The 23,442-nt window shown below is 39.7% G+C and overlaps 1 long non-coding RNA gene across 1 annotated transcript; it reads right to left on the bottom strand.

Moving 5' to 3' along the window:
• On the bottom strand, positions 1 to 19,079 carry LOC106508521 (uncharacterized). The gene is made up of 3 exons (XR_002341817.2): positions 18,930 to 19,079; positions 11,819 to 11,979; positions 1 to 2,838 (listed from the first exon to the last, which is right to left on the bottom strand). It is a non-coding gene; the product is annotated as an uncharacterized LOC106508521 (long non-coding RNA).
• Between the last annotated feature and the right edge of the window lie 4,363 nt (positions 19,080 to 23,442).

The raw sequence follows: 23,442 nt of genomic DNA, 5'->3' as shown, positions 1-23,442 counted from the left end.
CAAACAGGACAATAGATGTAAAAAAACCACTATATGGCACAGTGCTCCAATAGTGGTCAAACTTGCTCTCTTCAAAGAACAGAGGTTGGCCTAGGGAGCCTCTGAACTGAATTTTGTAGGGGTTTTTTATTGGGGTTTTTTTTAATTTTTAATTTTTAAAAAAAACTTTTTATTTTTAGGGCCACACCTGAGGCATAAGGACATTCCCAGGCTAGGGGTCAAATCAGAGCTGTAGCTGCCGGCCTACACCACAGCCACAACCATGTCAGATCTGAACCACATCTGGGGCCTACACCATAGCTCAGGGCAACACCAGATCCTTAACCCACTGGGCAAGGCCAGGAATCAAACTTGCATCCTCATAGATACTCCTCAGATTTCATTACCATTACACCACAACAGAACTCCTGAATTGAATTTGGAAGGCTCAGTGAATGTTGGGCGAGCTGAGCAGAGAATGAGTGTTCAAGACAGACTTGAATAGGCAAGAAAGAGTAACGTCAAAGGATGAAAAGACAATTGAGATGGATTACATGCTGACTTCCTTTAAGGCGAATGCTGATGCAGGAGCCCACAGAAGGAAGGAAGAGCCACTGAAGAGGCATCAAACATGTAAAGAACAAGTAAGGAAACATCATTCTGGGCAGAAAAAAACAGAAGATACAAAGCCCGGAGTTATTAAAGGGCATACTGATCACTAGAGATTTAAACACAAACGGGCAGAGATGGAATAAGGTAGGAATGGAAAATAAGATAGATAAGAAGAGGCTGGAATGAAGACCAGACCCTGTTCTTCTTAACTTGACTTTGAAGACAATAAAGCACTATTAAGTCGTTTTAAGCAGGGAAGCCATGGAACGTATGTCTACCTTACAAATATTTCTCAGGCAGGAAATCATGTGGAAAACATTAGCACTTAGGTGGTCTTTCAACAAAGTGTTGTCTTCCTATCAAAAATGTTACTGAGAGGAATTTTCCCATTGAATTTTACTTTATCATTCAATAAAAAGTAAAAGTTTCAGTGCTCATGGATCATCATCAGGATGTACAGGATTAGGAAAGATTGGAAATGGGGGGACAAGTTAGGAAGCTATTGGTGTGTTCAGAATGTTGCTGGTGAGATAGCAAAGAGTGGGGGAAAATGTGAGATACAGATGTAACAACTAATAGAGGGACCTTAGATGGAAATAAATATCAAAGATGACTTAAGTTCTTTATGTTGGATGAACAGGGAAATGGCAATGCTATTCACCAAAGAAGGGCCCAGGACATAGGTAAAGGAAAAATTGGGAGGACAGAAATCTGACTTTTGGAAGACTGATTCTGAGGTGACCAAGGTACATCCGAGTGGAAATGCTGAGCTTTCATTTGGAAAGCAGCACAGGGTGAGGCTCCCAAAGATCAGGAAGCAGAGGCTAAACTGTAGAGTGTCATCAGTGTATAGAAGTCCCAGTAGAAGCCTAAATGAAAGCAAGAGATTGTCCAGGGTGAGCAGAAAGAAAGGAGGGCCAAGTATGGAGGCCACATACATTTCAGCCACCCAACTAGATAAAAGGAGAGACAAATGGAGTAGAAGGAAAGCAACTCTGAAGCAAGCTTCTGAGCCCAGAGCAGTGCAGTCATGGAAAAGGATTCAAAAACTTAAGATACAAAACAAACAAAAAACCACCCTAGAATTTAGGAGTTCCCACTGCAGCTCAGCAGGTTACAAACCTGACTAGTATAAATGAGGATGTGGGTTTAATCCCTATCCTCACTCAGTGGGTTAAGGATCTGGCATTGCCACAACCTGTGGTATAGGTTGCAGATGTGGCTTGGATCTGGCATTGCTGTGGCTGTGGCTGTGGCTGTGGCGTAGGCTAGCAGCTACAGTTCCAATTTGATCCCTAGCAGAAGAGGCCCTAAAAAGCAAAAAATAAAAAGCACAAAAACAGAAAACAAAAAAACTTAAGATGCTACAACAGGGGGAACCAGAAGCTTCCATTGCTAGCAAAAGGCCCTTGGAGACCTTTTGGGAAAAAGGTTAGTAGAATGCAAGAAAGCTTTTCCTTTATTGTACTGGATTCTGGGTGCATATCTGATTTTTGACAGTATGAAACCTTGTAATAACAGCCTGAGTCCCTCAGAAATCTCTTCCCTCTTCTGTTTTCCACTGTGACCAGCAGAGACAGTAATCCAAGTTGATTCATTCATAAGGTTTCTGCCTTTGTCATCTTAATCACAAATGACGGAACCAGGCACACTTACAGCCATCATTTTCCTAGTAACAGTAGAGCTGTGACAGGGCAGGTTACACAAAGGTGTTGTTGGAAAGAGCCAAAAATAGTGTTATTCACTTCAAATTTCTAAATGTACCCTTCCTTGATGATCTAAACTCAAAGAATTCTCATGAAGTGTGATTTCATGACAACATGTGTGACTGAAAAAACAAACAAACAAACAAAAAAATGGAGGAAAGCCCAGATTATGGTGACTGATAAGTGCAAAGATGTGGAAGCATCAAATGTTACTATTCTTTCCAGAAATTTTGCAAAATGGCTGAAGACAGAAAGAAAGAATTCTCTTAGGAAGAAGAAACACTTGAAAATATGTATAAGAATGAGGGATGGTTGCAATAGGTAAAGGCACCGAAGGTGAAAAAGCCTGGGGATAGGGAACAAACTCTTCCACTATGAGGTGTAAGCGAGGCCTCTCTTTCCATTGCTCAGCATCATTTGGCAGCTTCCAGTTCTTTGGCTCTGAAATGAGACCATTTCTCACAGAGAGTTCCACAGGGAAAGTCCCTTCTGCACTAACCACTGTGTGATCTTCAGAGCCAGTAGGACCAGCAGCACAAAACTGAAAGACAGGAAATGCTCACTGCAGAGAGCTGTAAACTCAACACGTACATTCAACATTGATTTATTGGATGTACCTGACTCATCTAAAAAAAAAAAAAAAGATTTCAAAAGTTTGAAGTTAAAATGAGCTTAGCGAGGAGAAATGAATGTTGAAAGGACTATTTTAGAGGCCAAATAGCAATATTTTGTTGTTGTTGTTATTGTTTTGGTTTTTTATTTTAATTCTTTCGAATCCCAAAAGATATGTATTTAAGGTACAAATCAAGTGCATTTCGTTTGCTTTTTTGTCTTTTGAATTCATGGCAGAGAGCAGAAGCCATTTCTCATGGGAAAAAAAACAATTCTTTTTTAGACCATCTGTGGATACATGTTGCTTCATTCCTACTTTTCAACCTGTTCTCTAAGGATTTTTTATTAAATTCATAAAGATGAAATAGTTTGTATTATCAGTGCCACTAATTTTATGTCATTTCAGTCAAGTCAATATAAAATCTTTTTCTATTTTGTCTCTGTTTCTCAATGCTTAAAATGTTAATACCACCTGCTTTGCTAAAGTAGATACTGAAGAAGATTGTTGGATTCTAGTTTTGAATGTGTCATAGAACAGGAGGTGACAAGGGATTGAGAGTCAGAGAACTCAAGTTTGAGTCCCAGCTCTTTCTTACACCAAATGTGAACAGGTTTGATCACAGGGATAATAAGTAAACTTCCTGATTGACCATTGTGAGATATCTGTGAAAAAGGACCATACACATACAAGTTTATGTAGACTTCTAAGTCCTTGTTTAGTAATCCTTAAGCAATAACAAAAAAAAAGTATCTTAGGGAGTACCTACTGTGATACAGTGGCTTAAGAATCCAACTGCAGTGGCTCAGGTTGCTGTGGAGGCATGAGTTCAATCCCTGGCCCGGTGCAGTGGGTTCAAGATACGGTGTTGCCCCTGCTGAGGCTCAGATTCAAGCCCTGGTCCAGGAACTTCCATATGCTGTCCGTGTGGCCCTAAAAATAAAAAAATCTCAAAACAAGTAAGCAAACAATCTTAGCTTGAAACTTGTTATATAGACTACTGCCAAAATGAAAATAAGTTTTTCATAGGTCATTTCTACAGATAATAATTATTTCATTAGGTAATAGAATCAGCTGGCAAAGGTTAAGTGTGTTTTAAGAAAGTTTTCCTGGAAGTTCACCGTGGGGATTACAAATATGCGGACAAATATAAGAAAAAGTGATCTGGACAAATAGTTTCTATTCTTCAGAATAAATTATCAATTTTAGTGAGAATTTAAAGCTCAAAGATAGAAGCCTGACACATCTGATCCAAAATTAAGTGTCTTTGTGGTATTTTATATTTTTTATGAATATATTTTACATAAACAAAACTTCAGCATTCAGATTCCTTTATTTATTTTTATTTTCATATAAACCTAATGCTTGACTAGATTACATGGGCTGCTCTAGAGCTCATTTAAACTTTGATCTTTAAACAGTATATATGCTTATGCTCACCTATTCTTATCTACTTAGCATCTGTCTTCTTTTGCTGCCTCAATATTGTGTTTTTATTTTCTCAGAAGGCAAGGCAACATCTGTGTTGTAAGCAATTTGATATGTATTATAAAGCCTTGAACTTAGTTTCGCTTTTATTTATTTATCCTTTTTTTTTTTTTTTTTTTTTTTGCCATTTCTTGGGAAGTTCCCAGGCTAGGGGTTGAATCAGAGCGGTAGCCACCGGCCTACCTACGCCAGAGCCACAGCAACGCGGGATCTGAGCCACGTCTGCAGCCTACACCACAGCTCACGGCAATGCCAGATGCTTAACCCACTGAACAAGGGCAGGGATCGAACCCACAACCTCATGGTTCCTAGTTGGATTTGTTAACCACTGAGCCACGACGTGAACTCCAATATGTATTATAAAGCCTTAATGAAACTTTTGATCGGTTTTACTTGCTCTGTTAGAATATTCGCATTCGACTCCATTAAATAATGACTCTGATTATTATAATAAAAAAATTAGATCAGTATATAGGGATCATTCCAGGTTTCTATGTTTAGGGACAATCTTTTCTTGAGCTAAAATGAGCTCATACTGACACACACTGCCAATATCGGGCTTTCCAGCACTTGTTTTGTTTGTACGTGTATGGGTTTTTTTTCATTTGGGGCTATGTCTTTGACTACACCTGAAGATTCCTCAGATAAGTGAAACCCACATTGGTCTTTCCATACTTTAAATTTTTTCCTAAGAAGCACTGTTATCTGTTTTATCTGTTAATTGCTTGTTTGTTTGGGCCCCACGGCATATGAGTTCCCAGTCCAGGGATCAGATCCACAGCTGCAACTTATGCCTCAGCTGGGGCAATGCTGGATCCTTTAACCCACTGCGCTGGACCAGGGATGGAACCTGCAAGCTGGTGCTGCAAAGATCCCTCCGAACCTGTTGTACCACAGCAGTTAACTCTGTATCAGTTAATTGTATTACCCTTTCCTCTCACATAATCTCCTTGAATATAGCTTAGTTTTTTTTTGTTTTTTTTTTGTTTTTGCCTTTTCTCACAATTTTCAGCTCTCTGCTTCATATGTATAGTCAGTAATGCATTACGTATCTAACTATAAACAGTTAACCTTTCCTGCCCATTTGCACAAAATTTTTTTTTTTTTTTTTTGCTTTTTAGGACCGTACCTGAGGCCTATGGAGGTTCCTGGGCTAGAAGCTGAATTGGAGCTGCAGCTGCTGGTCTACACCCAATACCACAGCAACAGCAACTCAGCTTCTGAGCTGCGACTGTGACCAACACCACAGCTCATGGCAATGCCAGATCCTTTAACCCACTGAGCTAGACCAGGAATTGAGCCTGCATCCTCATGGGTACTAGTCAGGTTTGTAACCCACTGAGCCACAAAGGGAACTCCTAGTACAAGCATTAAAATCACTACTACTTCAACATGGTAGGATTATTTCTGCTTAATCAGAATGGCCCAACTACAAGGTACAGTCCCCCGAATGCCAATTTGGTGAGGCAGCCAGAAGACTCTGTATTAGTCAGGATTACCAATGCCGGAAGGTTTAACACAAACTCCTAACATCTCAGTGGTTTAATACAACAAAGATATATACCTCTCTGTCACTTTTTGGTCTGATACACATCTGGTGGCTTCCACCAAACTTGCAGTTAAACCACTGTACCAGTGCCTCCTTGGGGGAAGGCAGGGAAGAGCTGGAGGGATGGGTGCCTTAAGGAACCGGGCCTGGGAATGACTATTTTCCACTGCCCTTATCCTAAGTTCAAAGCCAGTCACAGAGGCCAGGGAGGCTGGGAAATGTAGAAAACACATGGGTATGTGTTGAGTACTATAGACCCCTGAGGCTCCTTTAAGATTGAGCAGTAATAGGAAGGGCCATTTTCCATTTCTGTAGGGATGTCAGCTGTGGGAACTAATAGAGTCACAGTGGGGAGGGGGTGCAATCATGGGTGACAACGAAGTGAATGTGCAGCTCTGCATTTTAGGGCTCCTTCACACTTTGTGGTGATTGTACTGGGAGAGCAAAGGCTGGGGTAGAATGCTACATTTGGAGCTACTTGGCTTCTCAGCCATCTCAGACCTATGATCAGTGAGCCCCTTACTCCAGCCTCAGGTTTGCTAACCTCTCATTCTTGAGGTCAAAGGGTTGCTTTGATGCAGCCCTGAGAAAGTGGTTAGAAATCAGTTGCCATTCACTTAATATGGTGGAGATAGAATGATTTTCTATAGTGATCTCGACTGAGAAATAAAACTGGACAGGTTCAAACATCTGACCAAAAAAATGAGATTCTTTCCTCTAGGTCTCTGTTTTCCTCTGAAGGAAAAACAGATATTGAATGAACTCCTGTGAATCAGGTATCCTAGGAATAGTGCAGAATAGTAATTATCTATGCCTCACTGCAGTCTGTTCTCAAAAGCATGGTCACAAAATTAGACAGGGTAAGTCAGTCTACCTGCAATTTTGCTTCTTCGGGGAATTTAAATAATTTAAAGTTAACTGATTTGATTTTCAGTTTGATTTAAACCCACTCTGTTACATGGTTCAGTGCAGGGACGGGCAGCTGGCACTTGGCTGTGCAATCACTCTCCAGGCAGAAATAATCATCACAATATTACCTTTCACTCATAGCAGGTGTCACCAAGGAGCTGGAGCACCACAATTCTGTTTGGTGGGTAGAAATATAGCCCTTTAATGCGCTCATTGCATTGAAAAACAATGAAACATAACCCTGATGATGGGTAACCATTTTCAGACCTGGCCATGGCATTCCCTCTATTGTAGTAATGGCATATTATTGGCTACCACTCATCGGTAGATTTTTGTGGCTCACAGAGATCTAATAAATTGCAGCAGATGAAGTTCCAAGTCTCCTCAGAGAACTGACTAATCCTACAACCTGTGGAACTGCTCTCTTTATGGTTATGGCTTGGCCTTTTTCAGAGACAGAAAATGAATATGACAGGGAAACTGACAGAAGGAAAACTAGCTGCCAGAGCTTTGACACTCTTCTTTTGTCTCTACTGTTCAGGAGCTGAATCTTACTCCAAACCACAGTAATTTTGTTGCCGTGCCAAGCAAACGTACTACTTTATTCACATTGGAAATTAGAACTGTGCACAGAACCCAGATTAGCTAACTCAGTAAGGGGATATTTCTGGTCCCTACCACCCTCTACAGATCATTTTTTTGTTTTCCGGTTCTATTAGTCTGCTCAGGTTGCCGTAACGAGTAGTGTAGACCTGTTGGCTTAAACAGCAGAAGTTTATTTTCCCACAGTTCCGGAGGCTGAAGTCTGAGATCAGGGCACCAGCATGAGCAGGATCCTGTGAGGACCCGCTCCCTGGCTTGCAGATGGCTGCCCACTGGCTGTGTCTTCATGTGGCAGAGTGAGAGACACAAAGCCAGCTCTCTGGTGTCTATTCTCACGAAGCATCTAATTCCTAACTCTTCTAAGGGCCCTCCCTCATGACCCCATCTAAACCTAATTGCCTCCTAAAGGCCATCCCCAAATACCATCATATTGGGGGTTAGGACGTCATCATATGAATTCAGTCCACAGCATTAACATCATACGTGCATGGAATGCTCTAGGAGTTTCTTGAGGGATCTTGCTGTTCCTCCCTAGACCCTTTAAGCTATTCTCAAAGTAGATTTTTGAAAAACACATATCAAATAACATCACTCCCCTGTTCAAAACCCTCCAACGACTTCCAATCACACTGAGAAAATGTATGATATGCATGTATGATATGTCAAGTAATGGAGAAAAAGGTGTTTCAACTGTGGCTTTCATTAAAATTGTTTCATTTTCTGTTCAAGAGCAAAAGTTTCCTGTAAATGGTATGGAAGAGTCATGTTCTCTGGTAAGGAACTTACTTGCATTTAGTAGTTATCGATTTGCAGATAAACTGTCTTTTTTTTTTTTTTTTTTTGCTTGCAGCATGTGGCAGGTTGATGTGGGATCTCTTTCCAGACAAGGGATTGAACCCGGGCTGCCCACCAGGGAACTCCTGATAAACTGCCAGTTTATCATGGGACATGTTGGGATATCATCATTAAAATAAAATGCTGCTACACAAAATGTGAAGGCAACATGCGTTCTATTCAGTGATTCAGTTCTTCCCCAAACGACTTTGCCATGCTTAACATAGGGCTTTGACAAAGATTTTTAAAGCCCCCAATACGACTTTGTTTTAACAACTCATTATTATTGCAACCACAAAAGGCTGCACCTCTAAATCCAGGTGTTTTTAATCAAAATACAAAAGATGAAGACTATCCTGGGACCAAGCCTGAGGCAATTGATTATATAACTGATTAAATCAAGTTGAGGCTCAAAAGCAAGAAAGCATCTCAGTCTACACAGGACTCATGGGCTAATAATGATTTCATATACTACAAGTGTTGAAAAGCACAACATAAAATATTTTGTGATATGTAAAAATCAGTATGAAATACCAATTTCACACAACTCTGCCCATTCATTTACATCTTGTCAATGTCTTCTTTTACACTGTAAGAGCACAGTTAAGTAGTTGCCAAAGAAAGCTTCAAAATTTTTGACTGGAATTCTCAGTAATGTATTTTACATCAAGAGCTGTATATGCACAAAGATACATAGCTGAAAATTGTCACAAAACAATCTTTATAGTATTGTAATCTGCTGTACTGTGTTCTGCTCAATTCTATTTCATTTAAACAATATTTCTAATGTTATTTCTGAATCTGAGCCACTAGTGACTGCTACTTATAATTTGATAAACATTAATTTAGATTTGTTTTCTCAATCCTAGTTGCATAATAAACCACCTAGGAAGTTCTTAAAACACTACCAAGTCCCAGTCCAGACCAGTCAAATCAAAATCTCTAGGCACCTGGGTATTGGGCTTTTTTTTTTTTTTTTTTTTTTGTCTTTTTAGGGCCACACCCCCCTTGGCATATGGAGGTTCCCAGGCTAGGGGTCAAATTGGAGCTGTAACCGCTGGCCTACACCACAGCCCCAGCAACGTGGGATCTAAGCCATGTCTATGACCTACACCACAGCTCATGGCAAAGCCAGATCCTTAACCACTGAGCAAGGCCAGGGATCGAACCTGTGTCCTCAAGGATACTAGTTGGATTCATTTCCGCTGATCCATGACGGGAACTTCAGTGTTGGGCTTTTAAAAAGAGTGAACAAATGGCCTCTCAAGGTGATCTTATTGAGAAGCTCAAGTCGAAAACTAATCCCCTTGCTGTTCAAAGCCTGGTCTTAGAACAACAGCATCAGCACTTAGAGTTTGTTAGAAAGGCAGAATCTCTCGGGCTCCATCCAGATCGACTGAATCTACCAAATCACATTCTGCTCTTTTTACAAGATCTCCAGGTAATTTAAACACACATTAAATCTAACCCCCCCAAAATTTGATTAAGGACTGCAGCATCAGGTTACACTCTTCCTCATTATTAGGGAAAGGAAAATGATCACATTTGCTTCTGGTTAGGACTGGATTTGAACTTGCAAGGGTAATGGTAAAGAATAAGATGTATCCAGAAAGAAAAGCTATTTCATGGATAGGCGTTTCCATCTATAGGAGTCCATCAAACTCCAAATTAAGGGAGTCTGAGAGCTGGGTTCCAAGAGCAGAGCAAGAGCAACTGTGATGTCTCAAATCTAACGAGCCATCCAAACTGGGTCCAAGGGGGTTCTAACCCTGCCCTCCCACTCTCCTGCTGCTGCATTGAGACCCAGTACACAGCTTTATCTAATCTCAACCTTTGCACCTGGGCCAGAACCAGACTGATATCTAAGAATCAGAGTTATCAGCTCTGTTACCATCTATTTAGTTAGAAAACTCCCTGTTGTAGAAACCAAGTTCTGGGGATTTTCATCCCAGGAGATCAAAGGCAGAGTTTCTGCATTCTCTCTTGTTGCTGGATCTGAGGATTCCCAGGGACACAGTGAGTCACAGAGGAGCCACCAAGGGGTGAGGTCTCCGGCAACCTACACAAACTCCTTGGCAACTGGAACCCAGGATGGAAAGTTTTCCCGCTGTAATTTCCTCCGGACTTGTCTACAGTTTAAACTATTTGTGCTCTCACAGCATTTCCAAATGCTGGCTTTACCCTCCACTGACCTGAGCGATTCTGTTTGGCACTGTTAACTTTTTATGCGCTGGTAAGGGACAACATTCGGTTTAGATTTTAGCCTTGTTTTGTTTGGGAGGCAGGAAGAGGTTGTGATTAGAGGTACTGGATTTTGAAGCAGGCATTAATAGTTTAGTCAAATAACACTAGGTCTAGACACAAATACTAGAAGCCATTTTTTTTTTCCTTTAGCGCTCCCTTCCAAAACAAGTAATATATAATACACAAACTGTAAGAAAACAATCACAAATCATATCTAATTTCAAAAGACCACACTGAACCTCTCTGGAGGAGTTTACACAACTTCCCTTGGATGTTTTTGCTCCCAGTCACCCTGGTGACAGTGCACATTCCCAGGGCAGTGGTTCTCAAAGAGTGATACCAGGACAACTCACGTCACTTTGGATCTTTCTAGAACTGTACAAACTTAGGCCTCCTCCCAGACCTGCTTAATCCGAAGTTCTGGGGCCCTGGACTGGTTCCTCAGTGATTCTGAGGGATGCTAAAACCAGGGAATAACTAGTTTTTCTGGGGAATAACTGAGTTCACATCAGCCATAATTTAAACTGATCTCAAACACAGGTTGACCTTTTTAGAAAACAGCACTACCTTTGGAAAATAAGTTGGATTTATGAAAGACGATTCTTACTCTGAGCATAGACAGATTAAGATCAACTTTTCATGGTTGCCAAAGCACTTTTCCGATAAGAGATTTTAAAAGTTGTATAAACATTACCAAGTCTCACTAATCCTCAGAGTCACCTCATGGGTTGGTCATCTTGTGTTGAAGATGATGTACTCTAGTGGGCATGAATCTGTCATAAGGAAGAGTACAAGCTGCTCTCCTTCTGCAGTTGAATTATAACTCCAGTCAGTCAATTAGATAAATTAATATTTATTTGGAAAGGATTAAAATACCTCTAAACAAGGAGGAGTTCACTGGTCAAGATTCAATTAGCAGAAAGAAATCTCTGTTCCCACAACTAGTGCTTTAAAAGGTAAAAGATAAGCACACCTGCATACAAACTCAGAGGCAGTATCCACGATACATTTGCCCAGTGAATCATGAAACATGGCCTAGCATGAATTTGCAAGCAAAGTGAAGACGGAAATTGCTGCCCAATCCTTTGGCACAACAGTAGTTCCTAAAGGAGACCAAGCCCAACATTGATATAAGCTCTAGGTAGAAATATCTTGAGATTACACTCATGTGTATAAAGAATTGCTAAACAACAAAAGTATTAGAGACAAATCATTTTCCATTTAGAAAAACTTTTTAAGAAACCAAGGTTAAATTGGAGTAATTTTTAAAACAAAACAACCTACCTTAGTAGAAAAGCAGGAAAAGTAAATTCCAGGTGGAGAGACTTTCTTCTTGTAATTTATATACCAATAATTCATTCATTCATTTGTTCATTCATCAGCCTGTCATTTGTTCATTCCACCTCTCATCCTTTTCACACATTGAGCTCTCCTTGCCTAAGGGACTGAAAATCATCACTGATGATAAGTATCCTGACTTAAAACTATTATTTTTTTTCTCTTTTGGCCTCCCCATGGCATATGAAGTTCTGGGGCCAAGGATCAGATCTGAACCACAGTTGCAACCTATGGCACAGCTGTGGCAATACTGGATCCTTGAACCCACTGTGCCGGGCTGGGGATCAAACCTGCATTCTGGTGCTGCAGAGACACTGCCAACCCCATTGTGCCACAGCAGGAACTCCTGCCTTAGAATTATTGGTCACCAAGGAAACGCAAAAAGTTTTAGTTATTTAGAAGTTGGGTGATTCTTTTTTGGCTGAGCCTGTGGCAGGTAAAATTTCTCATGCCAGGGATCGAACCAACACTACAGCAGTGACCCGAGCCACTGAAGTGTCAATACAGAATCTTTAACCTGCTGTGCTGCAAGGAAAATCCAAGTTGTGTGATCTTGAATAAGTTCTAAGAGAACCTTTTATTTCTACAACAAAATTATACTATTTTATGTGGTTCTTATTGGACATCCTATACATTCTCCCAATGGGATTTCCTCAGTGAAGTAGACCATTGTAGAGAGAAGTCCAGCAAACAGTCATTTGGGTATTTTGTTTTGCTTTAGAAACAGTATCAATGTCAACTTTTTTGGTTTATTCTAGATATTATTTAAATTCAAAAGATCCAAAAGGGAGTCCTCCCCCATCCAACAAAACCACTACTCTTTTATCAATATTTGCCGGTTTATCAGTGTTTATTAATTCCTGTTAATCAATTTGCCAGTTTATCAGTGTTTATTAATTCCTGTTAATCAAACTAATCATATCGAGTGCCCTCTGTACAATCTGTCAAATCCAAGGAACAATCACAGTCCTTCTGTTTCTCCCTTAGTAACATCTTCCTTACCATCTAATCCCTTTGCTTTGTCTCATTCTCTTGTGCCTGGACCATTGCAATAGTCAGTGATCTCATTTTCCTGTTTTCAGTTTCTTTTTCTAGCCAATCTAGTCTTGATAGTATAGTACGTGCTCAGACAACATTTAGCACTGTTTGCATAGTTTTTAGCACTGCTTGCATAGTTTTCATTCACCTACACCTTTTCATAGTTATCTCAACTTGGACAAGTTATTTCAACACAAATAGCTTTTTTATTTCATCTGGAAAATGGATACTATAAAAGTATCTGCATATCCAATCTCTTGGGATAAAACATGATGGAAGGTAATATGATAAAAAGAATGTATATATATATGTATGACTGGGTTACTTTGCTGTGCAGCAGAAATTGGTACAACATTGTAAATCAATTATACTTCAGTAAAAATATTTTGAAAATTATCTGCTTTACATACACTGTTTTGAAAATTCAGTGATATGAACAATGTAAAATATTTACTGTGCTTAGTTCGGAGCAATCACCATGTAAACATTAGTTTATTTTATTCATCACCCAGTCTTACTAAAGCATATTGCATATGTCACTGCCCACTCAGAAAAATCCAGAATAGCTTCCTAATGCCAATAGGTTAGATTCCAGAATGTCCATAAACGGCTGATACTTTTTGTTGGAAAATGCATACTCCAGAAATCTTAGAATAATGCTCTTACCTTAAGAAACTGTGTCAATTAATGCAGGAAGGGAAGCTAATATTTGGATACTAATACAGGGGAGGGAAATAGATATATTTAAAACACCTCATAATCCAACCTGGAGGACATGTGTGCCAGGAATCCCCTCCTTTCTTGCAGGTGCTGTGTCACCTTTGCCCCAAGCTGACTAATGCTTAAATCTCTGAATTTATCATTTCTAAATCCCCCAGATTTCCTTCCTGCCTCACAACCCAATATACAAATTTTTTTTGTACTTTACCTAGTTCCAAAGAATTTGAGAAGGCTTACAAAAATGTGTGCAGCAGAAGAAAAAATACATAGCACTCTGTTAAATGAAGTTTTTAGTATAGCTAAATAAACCCTCTTAAAATCTGGAATGTTCACGAGAATGCCTCTGTGGCACAACAGGGATTGGCAGCATCTCTACAGTGCCAGGATGCAGATTCGATCCCAGCCTGCTGCAGTGGGTTAAAGGATCGGGTGTTCCTGCAGCTGCAGTGTAGGTTGAAACAATGGCCTGGATCTGATCCCCGGCCAGGGAACTCCATATGCCTGCAGGATGGCCGAAAAAAAAAAAAAAAAAAAATCTAGAACCTTCAAACCAATTCTCCGTGTGTGTTTGAATTAGGCCCAATAAAATGAATCCATCTCTTAACCTACCTTGCTATGTCTCTATATTTCTTTACAAGTAAATTAGGGAGGCAAGACCCCCGGGGCAGGGGCTGAAGAATTAGTTTGTGACATTTGATGATTTTCAGCAAATTCCTGATATATTTAGGTACTCAAAGTTCCCAATGGTGCATCCATTGCTCTACTAAAAATTGGAGAATTTTAGGGAAAAAACTGACACTTTACTTCCAAAATAAACCTTCAGGTTGTTCAAAATAAAACCAAGTATCTTTGAATCAATGTTGAAATAGTTGGAATGACTGCAGGTATTTTAATTTTTAGAAGGGTTCACAGAAATTTATGTATGTGGGAAAACTATAGCTGTTTCAGAGAAGTAAATTATATAATGAGATTCAGAACAGATTAGCTGAGATTTAAAATGTAGGATTATTTTTCAAGAAAAGTAGAACAGATCCACTTCCCAGTATGAAAAAGTGAACAATATCCTTGCCACATTCCAGCATAATAAAAATGTTATGAGAACTAGCGAAAAACTAAACTGAATGTTTAAAATATTCACTTACAGGTGTGTTGGCCCCATGTCCTATTTTGCCCTTGGACAGTCCATATTTGTATCTGTTGTCCTGGAATGATTGTTGGTAGTGGCCCCTTTTTGATCTTCAAAGTGTTTTGCTGCAGATGATAAATTTTATACTCACTCTATAATTATAAACATTATATATATGTGTGTATATATATATAATTTGTAGTATTACACATCTTAACGTTTTGACTGATTAAAGTGCTTATTTGCCTGGTTTGCAGAAGCAGAACTCTAACAGAAACTACCTGCTTGGGTTGGAAGCAAACCAGTTCACTTTTCTAAACAGGCACTGAGAAGTTCCCACTGTAATAAGTGGGTTAAGAATCTGACTGAAGCAGCTTCAGTTACTGCAGAGGCACAAGTTTGATCCCTAGCCTGATGCAGTGGGATAAAGGATCCAGCATTGCCCCAAAACTGTGGTGTAGGTTGGAGCTGTGGCTTGGATTTAATCCCTGGCCAGGGAACTTCCAAATGCCAAGGGTGCAGCCATAAAAAATGAAAACTAAATGGGCCTGATTCTAGGAGGTTTGGGGGATTTTTCCCAACTTTGTTGTATATATAATAACAATTCTGTGTGGATCTCAAAGTCCCAAAGCCTGGTAGGAATTACCATTTTGTTCCTTCCCTTTGATAAAGCACCTCTGAAAGACTGGTGTGAAGGGCTGGGACTGCTGGGAACAGGAAGTTAACACAAGTCCCCTTGAGGTGGGGATGAAGGGGAGTGTATGCATGTCAGCATTTCAGCCCAATGCCCTTCTCCAGTCCTAGAGAGATCAATGTATTAAAAGGTCACAGGCCAACTGTGAAGATTAATTAAATCCTTAGGTTAATTCTCTCAAGCTGGTTTCCTGATTTTCCATAAACATAAATTTTTCCAAGTCCTTGTCACTTTAAGATCCCTCTCATTCATGAGCTATTGAGAAAAACCAGTAAAGACTTCTTGGAGGCCATAGGGGGAAGTAGAGGTGAACACTTCAGTCAAACACTGAAAGGTGAATATATGATTTGCGTACATGGGGGAATTACCCATAGCTCTTTAGACAGATGTCTCCAGAGATAGCTCTAGTTTGCACCTCCAAGTCCTTTCTATTTCATGAAACTGCATCAGAAAATAAAATGGATAATAAAGATTTTTTCTTTTTTTTATCAAAGTCTCAAGCTATTTTGGGGGAATAATACCCTCACTTTCATCTCAAACTTCATATACCCTTTAATGAATAAAAATATGTAAGTGATTATATGCAATGACATATGAGACCATTCACTACAAAGAAGTTATAAAAGTGGAAGACATTATTATGGTTAAAATTTCACATGTCCAAGTCTTCCAGATTCCTTGGGGTGCCTGGCCCCAGAAACATACAGCATTGAGAGCTGGATTGCAAGAACACCAGTAAAGCTGATGTTTCCTGTTCTCTGAGTAAGTGGCTGGGAGGAGGGGCTAGTGTTTCAAGGCTCTGGTGCTCACTTCTCCCTCCTTTGCAAATTTGTTTTGGCAGTCAGGTGAGCTAGCCAACTTCTGAAAACAGTAAACTGGGGGAGGGGGTGGATCAGGAGTAAATTCTTACTCTGTTAACCTGGCTTTTTTTCTTCTCTTGGCACAGCAGTTTTGCCTCAACCTGAAACCTCTTCTTATTTTGAGTTCAACATTTATGCTTCTCAAACTGAAATCTTGCTGCTGAAGCCCAGAGAGGCAAATGAAAAGGAAAAGAAGAATCAAGGAGGAAAACACACACACACACACACACATTAAGGTGGCATAGAAAGAAAGCTAAAACAGGATAGAGAGGAAAAGGTTGAGCTAGAAATTACTATAAAGATATCAAGTGTTGTGGGTTTCGGTTTCCTCTTCTATAACATGGGATAATCAAAAATCGAATAGCTTTTAGCAAGATTGAAAGGACTCTATAACATTAAGCATAGGAGTTTGTGTATAGTGCAGTGGGTTAAGGATCTGGAGTTGTCACTATTAGCAGCTCTGGTCACTGTTGTAGCATGGGGGTTCAATCCTTGGTCCGGGTACTTCCACATGCCGCAGGCACAGTCAAAAGATTAGGTATAGAAATGACGTGAATCAGTGCCTGGTGTATTACTAGTAATCAATAATTATTATATTATGTAATTATAACAGGAGAATCGGAACATAAGAAATAGTTTTTACAAGTCGCCTGTTCATCATTAGCTAAAGATAGCTCCTTAAAAAACAAACAAACAAACAAACAAAAAAAAAAAATCAGGAGTTCCTGTCATGGTGCAGCATAAACAAATCTAACCAGCATCCCTGGCCTTGTTCAGTGGATTAAGGATTTGTGTTGCCATGAGCTGTGGTGTAGGTCACAGATGAGACTCAGATCTGATATTGCTATCATTGTGGCATAGGCCGGTGGCTGCAGGTCTGATTCAATATGCCATGGGTGTGGCCAGGAAAAAAGACAAAACAAACAAAAACCTGTAATCCCTACTCGGCGAAATGTGTAGTAGAGATGATCCAACCCTTGCCTTCTGGTCAACATCCTCGGTATCCAAAACCCAAACATGCAGTGAATACACAGAGACATGCAGATTTCCTTCTTCTGGATACTGATTACGAACCTAGGATTCTTGGCCATAGGTCTTTTATCACCCTTGGTTTACTTTTCAGCAGGAATGACATGATTCATCAAATAACTCGGGGCTTTTTGCAACGGAAATAATTAGAAAGTAGCCAGAGATGCCTCGTGGGTTATGTGTGATCTCACTGAAGAGTCACGCCCCCACATCCCAAGGGTTGCTGGGTGCCAAGCCCGAATTGGCTGCCACCTGGGTTCTGGATTCAGCTGGTTTGACTTTGGATGGTGTAAGAGGCCATAGAAAAAGATAGATCATAAAAGGCCTTAAGAAATCCTTTTCAATTATAGGTGTGGTGTTTTCAAAATAACCTTGTTTTCAGTGAGCTTAGCTCCACCCAGAGGAGAGAGAAGTCTATAGCCAGCCAAAGAGAAATGACTTTGTTCAACCTCTGCATATACAAACACGGAAGAAGGAAGCTGATGCCTCTATCTTTACCTTTGGGTGCAGTGTTTTACATGAAGCAGGCAATGACCTAGTTATAAGTTGAACCAGCAAACTCCTAAGAAACATATGTAAGACATACCACCTCCTCCCTTGTGGTCAGTCTCTGAGGGGTCCTCTCTGGCCTCTTGAATTCCTATTCCTACCCCAGCTGATGGAAATTCTATGCCTCATCTAGTTAGAATCTTAGTCATAAGCTAACAATAGAAGCAAATGCTAGTGGTATCCAGGGCATTTGCTCTATCAAAGAAAAGAGTTAGCAATTAGGAATGTGCTTTTCATATACCCAAGTAGCTAAAGACACAGCCTGTGCCAGGAGATGGAGAAATATCTATTATCTTTTCCTGGCCTGTCTCTTAGACCTCCTTGCATACTACATGCATCCACGCTTGTGTAGGTCTTGCCTGAGGGGCCCGCTATAATGCCAGAAAGACTCTCATGGAAGAGAATAAATCATGGAGAATTGGAGCCAAAAAAGACATCCAAAATAATCTAGTTCAGTGGTTCTTGTCACTAGCTGTATATTAGAATTATTGGAGGAATTCTGAAAAACTTCCAATACCAAACTCTACCCTAAGAGATTCTGATTTAATTGTTCTGGGTTAGGGTCTGGGCTCAACAATAGTTGTTAAAGGAAAGGATACATGTATTAATAAATGCATAAATGCATTTACTTTTTTAATGCATTAATAAAGAACACGTAAATTTAACACTTTTCTGGATAGCTGGAAACAAAAGCAAATATTTTGAGCTATGATCTTGGCTTACTCATTTTGATGTTCTGAGCACCCTCTTTCCAATGAGGTGGGGCACTTCCCCACACCACCACCGATTCTCTGGGGACATCAGCTGGGTGTCTACAGTTCAACTCATTCTGACACTTTATGTACCCAGAGATAATATCAGATATTCCACAGTTACATCCCCCACACACCACGCCGTTCCAGACTCCTTAGCAAGCCCAGGTTGTGACCTCTGCTTCTGACCAACCGGCTACAGCCCAGAGATTCCAATGACACCCTTTTTCCTTTCCTTCAATTAATTTGCCAGAGTGGCTCCCAAAGCTCAGAGAAAGAGTTTACTTACCAGGTCACAGGTTTATTATAAAAGGAAATAACTCTGGAACAGCCAGACGGAGAGACATATAGAGAAGGGGCAGGGAACAGGCGTGGCACGTCCGTGTTCTCTCCTGGAGCATCACTGTCCCAGAATCCCCCTGTGTTCACCAGCCCGGGCACTCTTCGAACGCTTCTTTGGGACTTTTAAGGGAGGCTTCTTTATACAGACAGGCAAAAGTAATTAAATCATTGGCCATTACTGATTGACTCAACCTGTGGACCCTCTCCCCTCCCTGCCCTCATCCTTAAGTCGGGTCTCAAAGTCACCTCATTAACATAACAAGTCACACTTTTGTTGCTCTCCTCACCAAAGGAGCTCTGTGCTGGAAATAAGATGAAGACCAAATATGTATTTCTTACTATAGATCACATCATCACACTCCTCTACCTCACGCTGGTGAATTATACAATGCAATCAATCAAAAAAATAAAAATTGAGTATAGGCTCAAAGGTAAAGTCTGAAGTCATTAACAAACTAATGGTGGATTTAAAAACACATTTACAGATTCTTTGATATTCCTTCCTTCATGGGGTCAAATCTAAGTTCTCTCCCCTTGAGGATGGATTTAATGACTCGATTCTCTAGAAAGAATAAAGCAGAAGGTGTGGAGTATGAATGTGGAGGTGTGAAAGGGCCCTGTGGTACTCTTACCATCTCTCGAGTGCATAGCATGCCCTCTATGGAAAACAGCTGAAATACATTAGGACACTCGGGCAGCCCTGCAAAGCCAATGTTGTAAAAAATGGAGGCCTTCTGTCACCAGCGATCTGAGCCAGCCATCTTGGAAGTGGATTCTCTAGGTCAGGTCAACCCCTCAGATGACTTCCTATGAGGTCCATCCCTGACTGATCGCTTGAGGGCATTCCCATGAGATCACTTGAGCTAGAAGCTCCTAGCCAAGCCACTCCCAGATTCCTGGCCTTCGGAAATTGTATGAGATAATAATGTGTGTTAAGATTGATTCTAAGCTTTTGCGTAACTTGTACAGCAACAGATAACTATTACAGTAATACATGATCCTCAGCCTCCACGAGTTTGCAACACAGTTGAAGTCGGTTATAGCACAAAAAACATCAACTATGAAAGGCTCAAAATATTCTGTCATATGAAGGGAACCGTTGTATAGTAGAACTAGAGGATAATAGCCACATCATAGTCTTTGTGAATTGAGTGCCCTAAAGCAAAGCAATTTGGAGCCCACATGGCAGCACAGAACAGTGGATTAGAAATACATGGATAGGTAGATGATAGATAGATAAATAGATAGATAGAGATAGGCAAACAGATGGGTAGATAGAGGATCCATGTCCTTGGGAAGCCTCCTCGTGGTTCTAATTTGTCTGAGGAAGCCAGTGATGTAACTAATACATTAACCTGGGTATTTAAGTAGCTCATTTAGATAGCATGTAACATGCTACCAAAGTTCAGTTAATCAGACAGAGTAACACAACATTTTAATTAAGGTGCTTGATCAATCATTGTGCAAAGCTTACTTTTCCAGGTTTTAATGCTAGCCTTGGTTTCTTACGATATATTCTGTGTTCCTTGAGCTGTACCAACAGTGGGCCTTTAATCCTCATTTGTATGAAATGCTCCAGCCCTTGCCAAAGTTGATTGAATTAGAGGTTGAAAACCTGATTCAAACTGGAACGACCTGAGATTCCTTTGTAGAAATTAAGAATGGGGTCTCCGTTGAGGTGCTCTCTTAAACAGAGGATAGGTTGGTTACATGCTGTCAGCCACATTTTCTTCCACATCTACCCAGGAAGCACAGAAATCTAGTCTGAAGGAAGAGAGATTAGAGTGCCAAAATATGACCTGTGATTTTATAACAAATTTTCAATTTCCCCTTATCACTAAATCTGGTTTCAGGTGGATCTTTCTGCCACCAAAAGAATAGTCTTCATGATTTTACAGTTTAGACTTAACATTAAAAATGACTTGAACTTTGTCTGTTGCATATTATAATAAGGTCCTAATGGCAAAGCATCTATTCTTTTGCACTTTAAATGATTTTCTTTTTCCTAAATTGAATAACTTCCCAGAGAAATGGCACGAGTGAAAGAATTTATAAACAACATCTGTCTAGCTCATGTTATTGGTTATTTGTATAAAAATTTGTCTTATTACTCACACTAGTTTTTTTTTTTTAACCTTTGGAAAAGAATAATCTATGATTTCCTGTAAGTGAAAGAGACAGGGAAAATTTTTTATTCTGATCTAAGTTGTTGCTTCACTTTTAATTATAATACCTACCATTGCCCTATTAAGCCAAGAAAAATCTGACCTGGTGTACAGCTTTAGAATAATTTTGATTTAAAAAAAGTTTCAATAGGAACTGTAAGTCAATTTAAGTCAAAAGGACTGTTGTACTCCCATGGGTTATTGAGGAGATACAGATAAAGTTAATATGATAAACCAAGACAAATTTGAAAAACTAGAGCATGCCCTATAAAGAAAATTGATTATTATCATTAAGTCAAATAGGAACATTTTAATTTTGCCATATATGATTCATTTGATAGATACAAGCAAAGACCAGGAAAAAATCCAGTAGTACCACCCTCTATTTATTTTTCTAGCAGTGCTTGGATGATTCTGAATTCCAGAAGAGCTGTGAGGTCTTTTCATCATGGAGTTTTTTTTTTTCTTTTGTTTCGGGGAAGAAAAATATCTGGTTTAGTAGTGACGTCTGGTGTAAGAGATTGTTTTTCGGAATATTTCGACTCATCTTTGGGTCACTGACCTCAGGTCTGAAAAGTGCAAGATGTTTCCTCATGCAGCTTGTTGTGTGGAACACTTCTTTCATAACTCTAGTATGTACCCCTAGGCGCTCTATTCTGGCACCGATGATTTACCTTTTCATCTCAGGGAATTCTGAAAGATTGTAAATCAGAGTATCAAACATTATTATGTTAGTCTTTTAAGAAAAACCCTAGGTTCTTATTTCAGCTTCTATCTGCCCTAGCATTTTCATCATAGCCACTTTTATTGGTTCTTACTCTTAGTATTGATGGTTTCCTCTGGTGGCTGGTGATGATTCTACTGGCTTATTTTTCCCTCATTTTTTATTCTTTACAGACATTGAAGGGATGAACACAATCTGGGGCAAGGATATTACTTTGGAAGCATTTGATTCCTGCCTGAAATTTCAAATGCAGTGGTGAGGGTTGTCAGGAAGTAATTTACGAGGATTGTGGGAAGAGTAGCTTTGGGTGAGTTAAAATGGTAGAAAGATAAGATAGAGAGGGGCACAGGGTGGTTGGGATGCTAAGAGCAGGGTGGACATTAAAACATGTCCTAGATAATGATTGGTCACCAGAGATGGTATGATTATAGCAAGAATTGAGAGGATCTCTATATGGTATAGGCTCTTGGTGTTTACCTAGATCCGCTCCTTCATAGCACACAATTCAACATATTTCCTAGCCCTTCTTGTACCCAGGTAGGGTCATGTGACTGCGTCCTGGTCAGTGAACTTCTAGTTCTGATCACACAGATTTCAGGAAGATTTCCATGCTTTCTCTCTTTCCAAGGCTGCCCTGTTGGAAATGAAGAATTCTGAGGATCTTAAAGATGATGCTACAGGATAGAAGGAGCTGGGACTCCTGAGTCCCTTCTTGGAGGGGAGGTATGTTAGATTTTGCAAAACAAGAAATAAACCTAAATGATGTTAAGCCACTAAAAACTGGTCTTTGTTTCTTACAGTAGCTAGCATTGATTATCCTGATTAATATCATATCTCTTTGGTTATGATATTGTCTTTGATAGCATCACAGTAAAAGAATAAAGAAACAGGAAAACATTGCTCCAAAAGAGAATATTTGGGATTGGAGGGAGGGGATGAGGAGCGGGAGAAAAGAGGTAGCACTGGGCATGGAGGGCCTCCCAAGACAGAAAACATTTTGTGGATGTTCTGATTTAATACTAAAACTGAGCAGGACACTTCTAAATGGACTTCAATTTGTATAAAAGTAGACTGACATATTTTTGACAATTATAATTAAAAGAATACAACTGTAAATGAAACACAATATATTAAGTTTATTTAAAAATATAAAATAGGGAAAAGCAAAGAACAACAATAAAGTTCTTAAATACATATAAAAGATTTTTAAAAAAATACCGAAGTATGCTACATGTACTTCAAAATACCAAGGAGAGAAAAAGAGGAGGCTGGAAGCTCTCAGCTTGCTGAGTGGAGGGTGTGTGAGGTTGGACACTGTATGTGGAGGGGATTTTTATTGCGGGCAATTGCATATAAAGCATTCTGGGCCTGGGAGTCCAGAGAAAGGGGCAGGAGAGGACTAGGTTTTCCTTTTGCTTTTTAGTACTTAAATACAGTGTCTTAAAAGTCAGTTTCTATGCAACAAAAGGAATATTTAGTAATCAGATTTCGAATACTTATTTGCAATTTCCAAACATCTGAAGGGTAAAAAATTTAAAGCTAACATTTCCTTTGAAACATAGCAATTTTTT

Source organism: Sus scrofa, chromosome 2 (assembly GCF_054392235.1).
Source record: "Sus scrofa isolate SSC_HxYL_T2T_F1_AM1 chromosome 2, Sscrofa_HxYL_maternal_Yorkshire_Landrace_v2.0, whole genome shotgun sequence".
NCBI lineage: Eukaryota > Metazoa > Chordata > Mammalia > Artiodactyla > Suidae > Sus > Sus scrofa.
The sequence above is the reverse complement of the archived record's forward strand: the minus strand, read 5'-3'. Positions and strand labels throughout refer to the sequence as shown.